The sequence below is a fragment of the Bombus vancouverensis genome, unplaced genomic scaffold, assembly GCF_051014615.1.
Source record: "Bombus vancouverensis nearcticus unplaced genomic scaffold, iyBomVanc1_principal scaffold0024, whole genome shotgun sequence".
Classification (NCBI taxonomy): Eukaryota; Metazoa; Arthropoda; class Insecta; order Hymenoptera; family Apidae; genus Bombus; species Bombus vancouverensis.
In genome coordinates, this window is record NW_027468915.1 from 1,330,661 (window position 1) to 1,347,538 (window position 16,878).

General features: G+C 38.4%; 1 pseudogene; it reads right to left on the bottom strand.

The window, feature by feature from the left end:
* Positions 1-16,878, bottom strand: part of LOC117162415 (very long chain fatty acid elongase 6 pseudogene) — an 87,791-nt pseudogene that overhangs the window by 47,173 nt on the left and 23,740 nt on the right.

Sequence of the window (16,878 nt, forward strand, 5' to 3'; positions counted from 1 at the left end):
ATAATCATCCTAATATCAACTTATCAATTGTGATCTGATAAACAAGAATTCAAAATACAGTTAAACTGTGTTCTACATACAATAATCTTTTTCGGATGAGATTTAAATATATGAACATATTGTGATATTTTGTCCATAATAACATGAATAATATAAAGTTTCGTATTACATATACTCTATTTTTTAATATATTCTGCATATCTCATTTTATGACAACAGACAAGCAAACTATATTCCCATTATAAGCTTCGCTCTAATTTCGCATCGTTTCACCTGAATATATCGTGAAATTTCATCCCGTCAAAATTTTGCGTCAATCTTTTTTATCTTAAAGGATTAAAGACAGTTGCAAAACGCCACGGTGTTTCGGGGTTTGTTTAAATTTCCGCCAAATGAAAAAGAAGTTTCGCGAAAAATGGTAGTTACTAACGGCACGTCTGGTTACAATTTTCGTTTACAATACTTTTGGCGAGTAAATATGACGTACTGGGTCGATACTAAGTAGTCGGTTGTCCCTGAAATTTGAACTGTTGAGAACGAGGTAATAACAGGGCGACTGGTTTGTTGCTGTGTAACGTATACACGTTTCTGAATAGTTTTCTACTTTAAATGAAATTAACTGCTACCCGACGGAGTTTCGACGTAGCGATAAACACGCCACTGAAAAAAGCGACGAATGGGAATGGAAAATACGTAAAGATTTTTTTGACAAAATAAAGAATCATTTTGTCAGATTTCAAGAAGAGTTTGGGTAAATTCAATTTATGCTCTTTGCTACTTGACTTATGTTTATAACACTAAAAGTTATCTTTACAAGCAGCGAAGTGATTTAGTTTCATCCGTAGTTCGGTTGCTTCCAATTTTTTCATTTTCACATTGTGTAAATTTCGACCAATTGCGGGGAGACGTAATCGCGAGGAGAGACGTCAACGGGGATCGTAAATCCCCGTTACGATTATAACAATCGACACCACGAATTGATCGATCCCCTGATTTCCGTTGAGATAATAGGGGTGATTGAATTTGTATAACACTGTGATTCACAGAATTATAAATTATATATTTCCAACACTTAGATTACACTGACGTAGAGAAATAAATAGTTAACAACTTGTCGCACGAAGATGCGATAGATATGTACGCTAGAGCAGGGCTCTTATAATGGAAATTAATGTATTAATGGACTTAGCACTATAATATATTTAGGAGAGAAGATGTGTGTTCGACAACGCCGAGAACCGACAAAAGATTTGCGTGAAGTATGCGACTCTCGCGCTATGTGTAGACTGCCGCGTTAGGCGTTAGTTTTTAGACTGTCTGTCGCTCTTTTTCTAATACGGAAGAAAAGTTCGGTGTGGGTGTGCCCCTGTGCCTAAAGAACGCGGATTCGTTGTTCCCACTTTCGTTAGGAAAAGTGAGGGCAACGAACCGCGGTGTCGATTGGTCATGACCTGCACTACTGCTCGAAGGGATGAGTAGGGAGTCTCCTACCATCGTGGTGGATAGATGACTGTGTGCGTGAGAAAAACCTAGCTTGTTCTATTACAGGGCTATTCGGATTTTCCTAATGGGTGCATACCCGCTTTCTCCGTGTTTTAAGTGCGACTAATAAACCCAAGGACCTCTCTAAAAACCGACTGTGTTTCGAGAATATTTTTAAGCTTTAGAAGTTCTTCAAGACAAACGGATTGAAGACACATGGCGAAACAATACAGGGAAGTGAAAGTTATGGTGGGTCCTTAGGTTTATTGAGGGTCGAAGTGACGTTACGCAGGTCGGTTGTTGTCCGGTCGCGCGGGCTGGCGTGCAGATGTTTTAGGCGGCGTAGCACATTGCGTATTATAATATTGATGTTAAAATATTATTATAGAAAAACATGTTAGCAACTTAATTTTCTATTTGTTCGTTTCTCTGTTTTCCTTATTCTGTTTTTGGATTTGTGGTGGATGATTTAAATAATGACGTGACGAGTTGATACTTGATATTGTCAAATATATTTAAAATTATTCTAAATACAGAATTAATCGCACGGGAGACAAAGATTTTGTAACGAATCCTAGCGGCTGCCATTTGTCGCTCACGCGCTGTTGCCGATACCGGATGCGCTAATGTCACGTAAAATAACAAAATGAAAAAAGAAATTTGAGGTGTAAATAAAAAAAAGAAACTTTATTTTTTTTCTAACAACAATTCACTTTACAATCCACTTCCAAACTCTAGGCGTGACTTTCCAAGACTGAAGCTCTTATGATTTGACTTTCGATCGAATCCGATTACTTTCTTTTGTCATCCCTCAACATCCCCACCATGCATTTGCATTTGCTAGGCGTCCGCGACCGTTGCCACGTGCTCTTTCTTCTAGAACCTTCGGCGGAAGGACCGTTGGGATGTTGATGGTTCATTAGACACTTCAGCGATATTGCCGCCGATTGTCGCCGAGTGCCGCCACATCTTTATCTCCATCGTCAGTCCATCGGATTTGAAGTATGCCGGTCGTAACACTAACATTGTGGCGTCAGAGACGATGCGTTTTGACTCGCGAAAGGCGTTTTCGGTTTGCTTCGACCACTCGATTCGCCGCGAACAGCTCGTACGTATCTTTGTTCGCGGATCCGCGTAGTTTGTTGCACGGGTATACGTTTATATTGACACCGGTGTTCACAAGGAAAGAGATCCTTGATGCCCTGTCCGTCACGAAAATGCGACGGGATACTAAAGCCATCGCCACATGCCGCGTTTACAGACGGCTGGTCTCGTTTCACTGGGTCCAGTTGCAAGGGGCCCGGCACTACCTTGCGCGGTCTCGAAAGGTCTCGTGGTAATAGCAGAGACCAGACTTCTGCGGTCTGTCCTTCGAACTTGATATCAATCTTGCCTTCCGTATGTAGAATAACGATGTGAGGTGGATAGTGGGTGAAGGTGCCCACAAGAAATACTCTTGATGTTCAACAAAAAAGTTAATTAAATTATTAACAATCAACAGTCAACAATTTATGATCAACAATTAACGACTAACGATTAACTGTCAACAACAATTAACGGTTAACGATGAACGATCAAAAACAATTAACGATTAACGATTAACGATTAACTATCAAGAGTCAATAATCACGTATCTCTAATTGTGTTTGCTTCGCTATGACGCTTAACCTTTCGCACTCCGCAGCTCGGGGCAGAATGAATCTTTGATTCGAAACCAAATGGATTCTTTTCTTTGTTGCCCCTCGATATCTCCACTACGCACGCGTTTATTAGATGTCCGCAACGGTTGCCGCGTATGCATTCTTCCGAATATTCGGCGAAAGAACTGTAGGGATATCAATGGTACATTAGGCGTGTCGGCCTTACGCTTTGAAGGTATAGCGCTTTGTGTCGCGAAGCCGTTGGAAAGTTCCATGGTCGAGTGCCACCACAGATGCATGACGATTAGATACAAACGCTTCCAGTATTACAATTAATAGCTGATACAATTGCAACAAAACAGATGTCCTTTATGCAAGACTACTGAAATTACACAGCTACAATAAAATGAGGAATACGTCTGTACTATGGGAAACATAAATAAATATACACATAGTAGCTTATACAACATGTATGTGGAGGACGATTAAACGCGTTGTTGATTAATGACCAGACGAGTTGATACTTAGTGTAGTCAAATGTATTTAAAATTATTTGCAGTACAGAATTAGTCGTCGTTCGCTTAGTGTTGCTCGATATGTGTATACAAGGTAATGCTTACGTTCGTTCGATATTAATTCGCTATAAGAATGTTCGATACCAACTGTCTTAACGATCGTGTTCTTTTATTTATACTCGGGGGAGTATCGAAAACTTTAAATTCAACCTCGGTTGACGATTGCACGTAGCGGCAACATTGTTTTGCCCGGAGTTTGTTTATCGTTACGCTTTGCTTGTCACGTAAAAGTAATGGGAAAATAATAATAAAAAAATGTTGGGTTCTTGAACCAGAGTTCGAGATACTTCTATTCTATAATAGGATTACAAGTGTGCGATTAAACTGTTACCGAAAGACTGAAGCCTCGATCAAGAACCAGCCCTTCTAGATGTTCGTTTATCTTATGCCTACGTGCCGAATTCATAATCCTTTATTTTGGGAGTCGGTGTCGTGTGCAAGGCGGTTCAGGTTTCCTGAGTCGGTTGGAGATATTTGTTGACGTTACATTCCCCCAGTGTTAGAGTGCGGCTGGTCCTCCAGACTCTTATTTTCGGTGTAGTGCCTCCTTTTGTATGCCCTTTTGGAATCTTACATGCCTTGCTTCGAGGGTGACTGAATTGGTGTCTTCAGGTAATTCTCGTAATGGTTGTATTTCAGGTGTGGAATATGTGTTTAAAGGTGCGGTAGGTGTCTCTATTGGTCTAGAGATATTGCTTATACCTGTGTCTTTTTTTTTCTTTGGTTTTACAACATAATACGCGAATACATAATTTGGAAGGTAGGCATTTGCTTATAATATCGAATAATCCTATTTTGTTAAATATACATATGTTCCTAGTAATGCTAGATCAATATAACTAATAATTTATAAGACACTTAGTTCCTATTTCTTAAGACTTCTAATTCTATGTTCATAATTAAGAGAGTTTACTTCGTTGGAAATTTGATTGAGGTGCATTCTATACGATTATACATTATTAATGATTTTTGGAGCGTTTTCAGTTTTTGTTAGGATTTCTTCTAGACTGTCAGTTAAGGGTAAAGCTATAGTTTTGAAATTTGTTTTGTAAGTTATATTGGTTTTTAAGTTATTGTTTTCATCAAAAATTTTATCTATATTTTTATTCATTAATTCTAAATTATCGTTATCCAGAGTTACAAATAGACTTCTAGAAATGGATCCAACAAAATTCAATGACCCTCTTCGGTAACAAGTGTGTGTCATAAATTTAATATGCATGATTACATTGTCTAAATTTCTTTTGCGAGCGCGTGTAATCATTTCATTGGAATACGGGCATTCACTTTTAAAATGTTCTGTTAACATTAATCTAAATCTTTTAATTTCGCTGAGTTTTGCATATATATCTTTAATGTCTAAACCTATAATTACGTTTACAGATTCGCTATATAAGTATGCATGAGCTAATTTTTCTTGATATATAGAACTACCATTAAGGGGTATAACGTTTAGCTTAGCTAACTATGAAGAAGGTGAAGATTGTCCTGGAAAGTAAGGTTTAATACGGTTACCATGTATTTTCCTAATCGAGTGATTTACTATTATTTCATAATAAGGGGTTTTTCACTTTTTCAATGGTGTATGGCCCTGGCCATTCAGTATCTATCTTGTGTTCTTTATGATCGTTATGAATTAATACTAAATGTCCTTCTTTAAAAATAGAGGTTTGGCAATTTTAGAGAAGTTTCTAATAAATTTTCTATAGTATCCAGCTAGCCCAAGGAATGATTTTACATCTGTAGGATTTTTTGGTAGTTTGAAATTCTTTACTGCTTCTATCTTTTTAGGGTTAGGTTTTACTCCATCTGCTGTCACTACATGTCCTAGATATTCTAATTCGGGCTTTAAGAATTCACATTTATCTGGTTGTATTCTTAGGCCTACTTTCCCGAGTCTTTGGAATATAATGACTAAGTTTTTAGTATGTTCTTCTATCGATTGCCCGAATATAATGATATCATCGAGATAAACGAAACAATGATTGTTAATCAAACCTCTTAACGTGGTATCCATCATTCTTTGAAAGGTAGCAGGTGCGTTCTTGAGCCCGAATGGCATTCTATTATAGTGGAAGTGTTCTTGTGGTGTGCTAAATGTAGTGTATTTCTTTGAATTCTCGTCCATGGGTATTTGATGGAACCCTGAGGATAAGTCTAAAGAGGAGAAATATTTCTCATTTCCTAGCTGTGATAGTATATCGTCAATGTCAGGTAGTGGATACGCGTCTTGGTCTGTTAGTTCGTTTAACTTCCTAAAGTCAATCACTACTCGCCACTTTTGTTTCCCTGATGCGTCGATTTTCTTTGGAACGACCCAGACAGGAGAGTTATAGGGAGAGTCGGAGGGTTCTATAATCTCTTTGTTTAACATTTCAGTCATCTGTTTATTTATTTCGGTTTTATGATGTTCGGGAGGACGGTAGGATTTTACGTTGATGATCTTGTTAGGTAGATGATACATTTACACTGTACACGTGAATGTGTGTGTAAGCGTCAGAGGGCGTCCAGGTCTCAGTAGAGACAAAAGAGGAGGTGGTTGACAAAAGCGTGCGTGCAAGAAGATTATCGAAGTCTTCAGAGTGTAATATATATATGTATAGCTGTTGTGTGCGAAATAAAGTAAACTATTTGTATTTTCGAATCCTCTCTATACCTTAACATGGTAGCAGAGCGTGGTTACTAGTTTTGCAAGCTATTTAGTGAGTGGTTTTTAGTCTTGCGAGTTTAGTAAGGGAAGAAACGTTCAAAGAATATAAAATAAAAGAAAAAATACTTCAAGCACGTAGGAACGCTTGAGTAAAGAATAGGAAATCAATTAAAATGGAGAGATCGGAAATTATGCTATCGATATTTGATGGTGAGGGTTACGGTATGTGGAAGAAAAGAATAACAATGTTTCTGAGATATAAAGAATGTGATATTGTTATAACTAGAGTGAAGACTGAAACAGACAATCCAGACTGGGATAAAAAGGATCTGAAGGCGATAAATATAATTTACAGTGCCTTCTCAAATAGACAATTCGAATATATTAGGGAAGAAAAAACAGCGTATGAAATAATGAAAAAGTTCGACGAAGTGTACTTGAAAGAATCAACGGCACTAGATCGTGTGCAGAAGGAGATTGGAGAAGATAAGTCTTGATAAATACAGTGATTCAGCATCGTTTTTTAGCGATCTTGAAAAATTAATAAATGAATTAAAAGGTGCAGGCGCAAAAGTGAGTGAGAGGGAAAAGCTGAATTACATGATAAATACGTGTTACGTCGCGTAACACTCTACCTAGCCCAGGCCACACACCGTGGGCAAGATGGCAACCAGATGTCTTCGGATACTCACTGCGTACCCTCAATAGTCTCAAGTATCTTCCATAAATCTTAGGAATTTCCTAGTCGAGGTCCTTCAAACTGAACAAACGTCTGTTTCCAAAGCATTTCTAAAGACCTTTGTCTACTACGGCTTGACAAGGGAAAGTTGGTTTTTCTCACGTATGATGCAACTTTCCTCCCACGAACCACTTTCTCTCGAGGGCGGTTAAGACCCTTCGTTTAACCAATTAACAATGAAGACTATTTCCCTCACTCCCTTAGTCAAAATCGTCACCAACAAATCCGATGGTCCCGTACGCTAGACACACCCATCCTTAGCTTTCCTCCGCCACAGCATCGTCTCCGAACATCACTGATTTTACATCCTTCGAACAGTCAACATCCTTCGACCGGGTTTACACCCGAAGATCAGTCAGTCTCAATCAAGCATCTCGTCAAGCGGTCAGCAATTCGAATGAGTCGACAAATCCATCAGTATACGCGATAATCCGTCTAGAGACTCAGGTCGCACTCATTCGTAGTCATCTCATAACAAATATTCATTTTGTGTTACACCGAAGTTGTTGGTTTGTGAAAATATATAATAACCTGTTAGCAACAGCGTTATCCTTCATTTAACTACCCTTATTATCCTAAACGAAATAAGGGATCGAGCGATTCGCGGCGTCGATTAGCAAATCGTAACGGGAATTTACGACTCCCATTGACGCGCTTCTTCGAGATCGCGTCTCCCCGCGAACGTGCGAAAACAATACGTTACCCGAAGAGTATAGCTACATAGTGGATATAATAGATGCAGTGAAAGAAGAGAAACAAACGGTAGCGTGCGTGAAGAATAAAATAGAAATAGCGGAAAAGAAAGATAAGTCTAATCGAGGAGAAATGAAAACTAATGCCTTTGCTGCAAAAAAGGAAGGATGCTTCAAATGTGGAAGAGTGGGATATTTTGCATGAGAGTGTCAAAATGGCGTCCAAGCGGGAAGCAGTAACAGTTATCGGCGTGGGTCAACACGTGGTCGCAGCAGAGGAAGAGGAAACAAAGGCAATACGAACAGGGGGCGTGGAAACTTCCATCGTCAATCAGCAGCCGGCACGAGCGAATATGGCAACTCAGGAGCAGGCATATGGATGGCAACAGCGCACGCAGCACACAGCAGCGAGATGAACGAGATAAGTGGTAACGAAATAACATGCCTATTAGATAGCGGTTGTACCGATCACATTATTAACGACGTAAATTATTTTGATAAATCTATCGACCTTAAAGAACCGGTAAATATATATGTCGGAGATAAGAGGACACCGGTGCCTTCTCTCTGAAACCTCGGGAAAATCCATAAAAACATTGTAATTAAAATCTACAGTTGTAACTAAACGATTTGCCATCATTCTAACCAATTGTATTTGTTTGAGACTTGTGACAATGAGCTTGGGCTCAAGGCGACAATTAGTCGCCGAACGTAGCCGCGGTCAACGGGACGAACTCTCCACCTAACAAAGGCATTGAGTAATCCTATAGCTCTCCTTAAAAGAAAGATTTGTAGCGGCACGTGGCAGTAAACATTCCAACGGTTTCTGTCCCGTAGCTTGCCACACGCAGATCCTATTCTCCGGGCAGGATGTTTACCAGATGTCGACGCGTCTCCACAGTACGTGATCGGCTAGCCCGAGGACCGTCATAAACGCTAATATCTAGTTACCTAAAATCCTTCAACAGCTACACAGTCTTTGTCCCAGTTACGGGAAGACAGGAGAGACCTATTTTTCCACGAACGACGTCTCCCACTAGCAACCCTCCCTCAAGGGCAGCTAGCATCCTTTTCTAACTACCGATATGGAGATTGGCCAATTAGCAGCAACGTCAATTTCCCTTACCTTCCGAACGTAGGATGTCCCCGACGAATCCGATGATCTCGTGTCCTTAGACACACCCCGTCATAGTTTTCCTCTGGGGTATCACCGGGACGGAAAGTCATTCTCTCTTGCGGTCTCATCGACAAAAAAAAAGGATTAACTCCTTACGGTCAGCGAATACTAACACAGAATCCGACTTAGATTTTTGCGAGTGCGTACGACTACCGTCCGTTGTCCGCGGATTCGTTATTGAACCTAGGATCATTGTCATTAGTCTCTCGAGTATCTAATCACCACGGTTACTTGTCCGGTTCTATGGTAATCGTATTTGCACTAGCCAATGTCTTCTCTATTGCATAACGACGACGTGTAATCCAAACGAAGATTCGCTTTACGCCCCTAACCCTAATTCTAATGTTAACCCGACATATATTTGGGCGATAATAGATCGATAAAGGCAACAAAAGTATGAAATGTTATAAGCTATTTTGAAGCATTTGAAAAACGAAATAAAATAAATATGAATAAAATTTTTTATGTGAAAGAAATGTCCGCAAACTTGATTAGTTTCGGCAAGTTAACGGATAATAATAATATGGTTATTTCAAAAGGAAATATTGCAAAAATAATAGATGAGAACAGTAAACTTACAGCTTTAGCGGTCAAAGAGAATGGTACATATAAAATGAAAAGTATATTGAAAGGAAGAAGCACTTAGTAAACAGTGGCGAACGTAGTGATATGAGTAAAAAGTAAAGATGGCATAGGATGCTAGGACACGTAAATTTTAAATATTTAGAGATTTTGGGTAAAGAGCAGCTAGTGACTGGCATACCGAATGAATTTGAAAAGGAACTTTTGAAATGTAGGGTGTGTATAGAAAGCAAAATGCATAACTTACCTTTCAAAAATAATCGAACTAAGGCTAGGGAAATAATGGAAATTATTCATACGGACGTATGTGGTCCCTTTAAGATTACCGGATTCAATGGAGAAAAATATTTCATTTCATTTATCGATGATTATAGTAAAATAGCTAGGATCTATTGTATAAAATCAAAAGATGAGGTCTTTGATTCTTTCGTACAGTTCGTAAATGAAGCCGAAAATTTAACGGGCAAGAGGTTAAAAATATTAAGATGCGATAATGGTAAAGAATATTTAAATAATTGAATTTATAAATTTGCTAGGGATAAAGGTATAAGAATAAATAATTGCCCAACATACGTACATGAATTAAACGGGACAGCGGAAAGGTATAATAGAACAGTGATGGACATGGCGCGTTGCTTGTTAGCGGAAGCGAAAGTACATAAAAGGTACTGGCTGGAAATAGTTTGTACAGCGGCATACTTGAAAAATCGAATATTAGCGAATACTATAGAAAGAAAGACACCTTTTGAAATATTCTTCGGGAGAAAACCAAGTGTTAAAAATCTACATCTATATGGAAGTAAAGTTTTTGTAAGAAGGCCAGAACAAAAAAGAGTTTCTAAATGGGATAAGAAGGCAGATATGGGAATTCTGTTAGGATATAGTGAAGTAGGTTAGAGAGTCCTATTAGGTGTAAAAATAACAGTAGCGACATGTAGAGGTCGTAGAAACAGACAAAAAATGTATCGGTTTTGAGGAGAATTCATTCGATGCAGTTAGCGATGATAGTAAAGATAATTATTTATTGGACAGCATGAATAAGGAAGAGTTAGAAAGTAGAGAAGATGAAAATGATAATAGTTCTGAAAGCTTAAAGATTCCTAGGAGATCTACACGTAATAAGAAAACTCCAGTAAGGTATCCAGAAAAGGAAAACAGTAGTGAGATTCACGCAAATTATTGTAGAGTAGATATCCTTTGTACATTTGAGGAGGCGATTTGTTGTGAAAATAGTGAAAATTGGAAACAGGCTATGGATAAAGAAATAGAGTGTTTCTATAAAAACAAAACTTGGAAATTGGTAGAGAGGGTAAAAGGCAAAGAAGTATTAGATGTAAAATGGGTTTACACGAGAAAATCAGATGACAAGTATAAGGCTAGATTAGTGGTAAGAGGATTTCAACAAAGCAACGTAGTCGTTGATGACATATATTCTCTTCTCTTCTATCATATTGTTGTCAAAATGGATTAATCATTGAGCAAATGGATGTAAAAACTGCCTTTTTAAATGGCGAAGTAAGTTCGGAGGTATATGTAAATCAAGCAAAGGGATATGCAGACGGAACGAATAGAGTTTGTAAATTATCGAAAGCGCATTATGGGTTAAAAGAAAGTCCGAGGGACTGGTATGAGTGTTTTGATAGGTATGTGACGACATTGGATTTTAAGAAGAATAACATAGAGTTGTGCCTATATACTCATGGAGAGGGGGAAAATGTTGTTTATTTGCTAATATATGTAGACGATTTGTTAATCTGTAGTAAAAACGAAAAAAGGATACAAAATGTAAAGAAGCTATTACCTGATAAATTTAAAATGAAAGATTTAAGTGAAGTAAAAGAATATTTTGGAATAAATATAGAGTATGATTATATAAAAAATGAAATGAAACTAAGCCAAACGAAATACATTGAATCATTAGCGAACAAATATAAATTACAAAACAGCAAATTGTACTGTACACCAACGGAAACAAATTTAAAAATTGAAAACGCTGAGATAAATAGAAATGACATTGGATACAAGAACTTAATTGGTGCATTGCTGTATATTAGTACAAATACCAGACCCAATATAAGTTATAGTGTGAATTATCTTAAGTAGATTTCAAGATTGTTGTAGCAAGACACATTTTAAATATGCTTTGCGAATATTGAAATATTTGTACCGAAATATTGAAATATTTAATATTAAAGATTTAAGGTTACATTAGAAAAGGAATGAAAAGTGTGAAACGATAGATTGTTATGTGGACGCTGATTGGGCAGGAGATCATTTAGATAGAAAATCTACTTCTGGATATGTAATTAAATTGTATGGAAATGTAATCGGTTGGAAATCTAAAAAACAAAGGTGTGTAACAAAAGCCTGAACGTATGCAGAGTATGTAGCTCTATCGGAAGCGGTGAGTGAATTAATGTCTATTAGAGAAATTATGAAGGTCTTCAATGTAAATCTAGACAATAACCCTGTAAAAATTCATGACGATAACTCTGGAGTGATAAGTATAGCAAAGTACGGAAATTTCACAAAAAATTCTAAACACATTGAAGTTCATTACCACTACGTTCACGAATGCTTAAAGGAAAATAAGATAAATATAATTTAAGTAGGTACAGACGAAAATACTACATAGGTTCTCTAAGAGGTTTTTCTATGTGCGATAGTCGAATCAAAGATTTGAATTTTTCGATTTGATCTACAGTGTTTATATTTTCAATAATGTTAGAAATTTGGACTGAAAACTTACCACCATTGATAAAGCATACTGGCGTTGGCTTTCCGTCGAAGTATACAATTTTTTGAACGATTTCTCCCGATGCGAGGGTTGGTTCTTGCTGCAGCAGAAGAGTATTATTATCTAATTTTAATGTTTTATTGGAGAGTTCGAATCGATATTGATTTAAACCGGGTAAGCCTAATATGCCGTCTTCTATGATAGGGAAATTATCATCTACTAAGGAAAATTCTATCTCTTTGTTGAATAAATTTAGTTTAATTTTGGAATTGGATTCGTATTTGGAATGTTCCATGGAGAATTTCTATGTGTCTGGTATTATTGTTCTTCCTGGGTAGCATCCTCGTTTAAGCAAGTTGATTCCTGCTCCCGAGTCAACGAAAAATCGCAATCCTCGTCGTCCTGGTAATTGTAGTCGTATTGTGGATAATCTTCCTGAGGTAGCATTGTTAATTCTGATTGTTCTTGAATGTGGTTTATTCCTGGAGGGGCTTTTGTTTGAGGCGGTATTCGAAAATTTTGGCATTGATTGGCAAGGTGTCCCAATCGATTGCATTTGAAACATTTCGTTTGTGGCCTTTCGTTTAATGGTCGATTTTCAAGCTTTGTAAAATTATTCATTCTTGGTTGAATGTTTTGTGTGGGTGGAGTTTTGTTATTCATGTTACTTGTAATCGTGAAGCGGTTACCTACTGGACGAGACGTCTGGTTACGATAAGATGGTGGAGTGGTTGTTTGTCGTGTCATCCGTCTGCGAGTGTTGTCTTCGCGAAAGTATTTTTCCACGTCCATTGCCTTTTTTTCTGCATCGATGATGTTTGGAGGGGGGGGGGATTAGCCAATAGCACGTGTCTTATTTCTGAACGAAGGCCTCTTACATAGTCAATCACAGAAACCATGTATAGTCGATCGTTCATCGCTCATCGAGTTAGTTCGTCTTTATATTCATTGGTAATGCTGTATAGAAGTTTGCTGAAAACACGTCGAAATCTAATGTTATAATTTTGCACGCTTTCGGTTATTCCTTGCTTTATCACTCTTAACTGATCTTGGTGTTCTCTTACTGATGCTTGAGTAGCTACGTTACATCTTAATCCTTCGTACAGAGTTTCGAATTCGTTAATATGGATATTGCGGATTGTCATTGCGGCTTTTCCTACAATTTTCTCTATTTTGATCATTTTTAATAATAACGTTTGTTCGCTACACATCATTCTCATTTCTTTTATTTCACGAATAAAATCTTCTACACTTATATCGTTTTCTCCGTTTAGTATCGGAGATACTAAACAGCTTTTAGATTTCCAGAGTTTGCAGCTGTTGGATTGGATGGTTGGACATATGTTGGTGGCTTTTGTGGCATAGGTGGAGGTGGATTAGTATCGTGTTTTAATACTGATATATTATCGTCATCGTCAGTCATCATAGAACCGAATTCAGTTGATTTTACGTTTATTTGTGGTAGTTTAACACGAGAGAGGTTTCTACTTAATATTTCCATTTCGTTAGCGCGTTTTCTATTTTCTTCGTTCGCTAATTTTAAAGCATTCTTTATTTCGTTAAATTGTTGTCGAAATTCTTCGTTCTGTCTCTGCATTAAGTCTAAAATTACTCTGGTAGAGGAATCGAGTGATCCCGTTTTATTTTGAACTCCACTTGTAGAGGGTAAACTTGTCTCGGCTTTTGAGTCTTTCTTGTTCATATTGTCTCTTCGCTAGAGTTACTAGAGAAACTAACTTTTCGCGTTCTATATTGTTTAAAAGAATTCCGACTTTTCTCACCTTGATACGTAAGTTCGTAGAATGAGGTTCCCTTGCGGTGTTTTCCTCTGTGGCGCGTTCAAATGTGTTGTTTGAGTGTCAAACTCGTTCTGTTGATTTGTTCTATGCTGACAGTGGCCCCGTTGATTTGGTCCACCGTGGTAAATTATTGACAGCAAAGTTCATAACACAAGTAGTTCGAATCCTTTGATCTTCAATAATGTCCGTAGACCGAAATCGTAACTTCGTTTACACTGAAGCGAATGGATCCTGGCAGGATCGCCAAAATGTCACGTAAAAATAATGGGAAAATAATAATAAAAAAATGTTGGGTTCTTGAACCAGAGTTCGAGGTACCTTTATTTTATAATAGGATTACAAGTGTGCGATTTGACCGTTACCGAAAGACTGAAAGACTCGATCCAGACACAGCCCTTCTAGATGTTCGTTTATCTTATGCCTATGTGCCGAATTCACATTCCTTTGTTTTGGGAGTCGGTGTCGTGTGCAAGGCGGTTCAGGTTTCCTGAGTCTGTTGGAGATATTTGTTGACGTTACATGTACGTCAAGACTGTGTAAGTGTCACGAGGCAAAACAATAATATGAGTCGCTCTCGATTTGCATCGTTCTCTAACTCATGTGCCGCTACATACTTATATAGTTATTATTTCTTACAACCTAGCGTATGCAGTTGTGTATGGGGCCTTAGGTTCACTGTTTATAGATACTGCTAGGAATTAATCGAACGAATTCAACGCAGTCGCGTTTACAGTGTTCCGTATTATTGGAAATGCCGAATTCGCGTGGTTTCGCTTTGACGTTCGTCCACGTTGACGATTGCTCAAAGAACAACCGAGAGGCTTCCGCGTCGCAGCTACGAAAGACATCGAAGCCGCGACACCCTTCAGTGACTTCCCTATCTTTTCCTAAAACCAAGGATGACGCAACTCAGGCAATCGTTACAAGCGTTCGAACTTCACATTTTCTTACCATACTATCAACAAAAAATGAAAGCTGGTTTTCAATGAGTCAATATATAATTATATGTCGGAGATGAAAGAACACCGGAGCCTTTGGAATTTTGGATAATCCCACAACATTGTAACCTAGAGTCTACTATAGCTGTAATTGAACAATTGTAGTTATTCAATCCGATTGTAATTGTTCGAGAGTTGTGATAATGAGCTTGGGCTCGAGGCGACAGTCAGTCGCCGAACGTAGCCGCGGTCACGGGATGAACGCTTTGCCTAGTAAAGGTATGAAGTAATTCTATAGCTCTCCTTAAAGGAAATATTCGTGGCGACATGCGACAGTAAACATTCCAACGGTTTCTGTCCCGTGGCTCGCCACACGCAGACCCTATTCTTCGAGTAAGATGATTGCCAGATGTCGATGCGTCTCCGCAGTACATGATCGGCTAGCTCGAGGGCCCGTTATAAATCTTAAGATTTAGTCAACTAAAGTCCTTCAAACAGACAAACAGCCTTTGTCCCAACTACGGGAAAATAGGGGAGACCTATTTTTCAACGAGCGGCGTCTCCCACTAGCAACTTTCCCTCGAGGGCGGCTAGCATCTTTTTCTAACCACCGATATGGAGATTGACCTATTAGCAGCAACGTCAATTTCCCTTACTTCCTAAACGAAGACTTTCCTCGACGAATCCGATGATCTCGTGTCCTTAGACACACCCCATTATAGTTTTCCTCTGTGGCATCATCGGGACGGGACGGGCATTCTTTTACGCGCTCCCGTCGACCAAAGAGTAACGTCTTTACGCTCAGCAATTATTTTTACGAGTCAGACTTAGATTCAGCGAGAACGCCCATCTGTCATCCCGTTGGCCGCGGATTCGTTATTGAACCGGAGACCACTGTCACTAGTGTCGCGGACGTCTCACCGCCGTGGTAGATTGTCAAACCTGTGTTATTCATACCTGTGTCAATAAATCGTATCTTCGTTACACCGCAACGATGGCTACCTTCAATGAAGACTCCTCAAACACCGACAACCCTATCCCCAATGTCATTCCGACATATATATCCACCGAAAATGCGCTCTTGTAGACAAACGCTCGATTCGCGTCATAGCTTTTAAAGCTGGTCGCATCTCAATCAGTTGGAAAAAGTTTTTCCTGTAGCATATTTTATTTTTACGAACCTACAAGGTCTTTGTTTATTTCCTTCTTTTTTTTGCTCCAATTCCCCCATTGTTTTTTCAAGGATAGTATTTCAGAGCCATTAGTCAAGTTCATTGTAACAATAAACGTACGTTTCGGAAACATTTTGTGCTGTGAAACAGAATACACTAAAGTTTGAAGGTCACATCGATTTTCGAAAGTTTATAAATGGAGGTGTATGACAGTATCACCAGCTGTTGCTGTCCCCAAGCGCCAAAATACGTTCTGACTACTATTTTATGTATCTCACAGAAGTATGTCTTCATTCATCATCTCCCATGCCATCCACCAACGTGTTCTTAACATGTTATCTCCTAGTAAAATATTGATGTTGAGTCAGATATCCAACTGAATAATCTTTTCGGTGTCTACTATAAGACATTTAAAACCAAGGCTCGTACACACGTGTGCTTATACGTCAGATGTAATACTTAACACGAAACCTACTTATATTAATATTAAATTTATGCATAGTAGGATGTTCGACCTTTGTAAAAATGAAATTATAATACATACAGTTTCACCGTGGAAAAGTGAATCCTTCTAGCATGTCCACGTAAATGCAGGGGAGGGGAGGACTGTGCATGCACCAAACAACTTTACGTTCGTAATTTTTCACACAAATGTACAACTGTAGGGAAATAATTATCTCTCATTTTTCGGATGT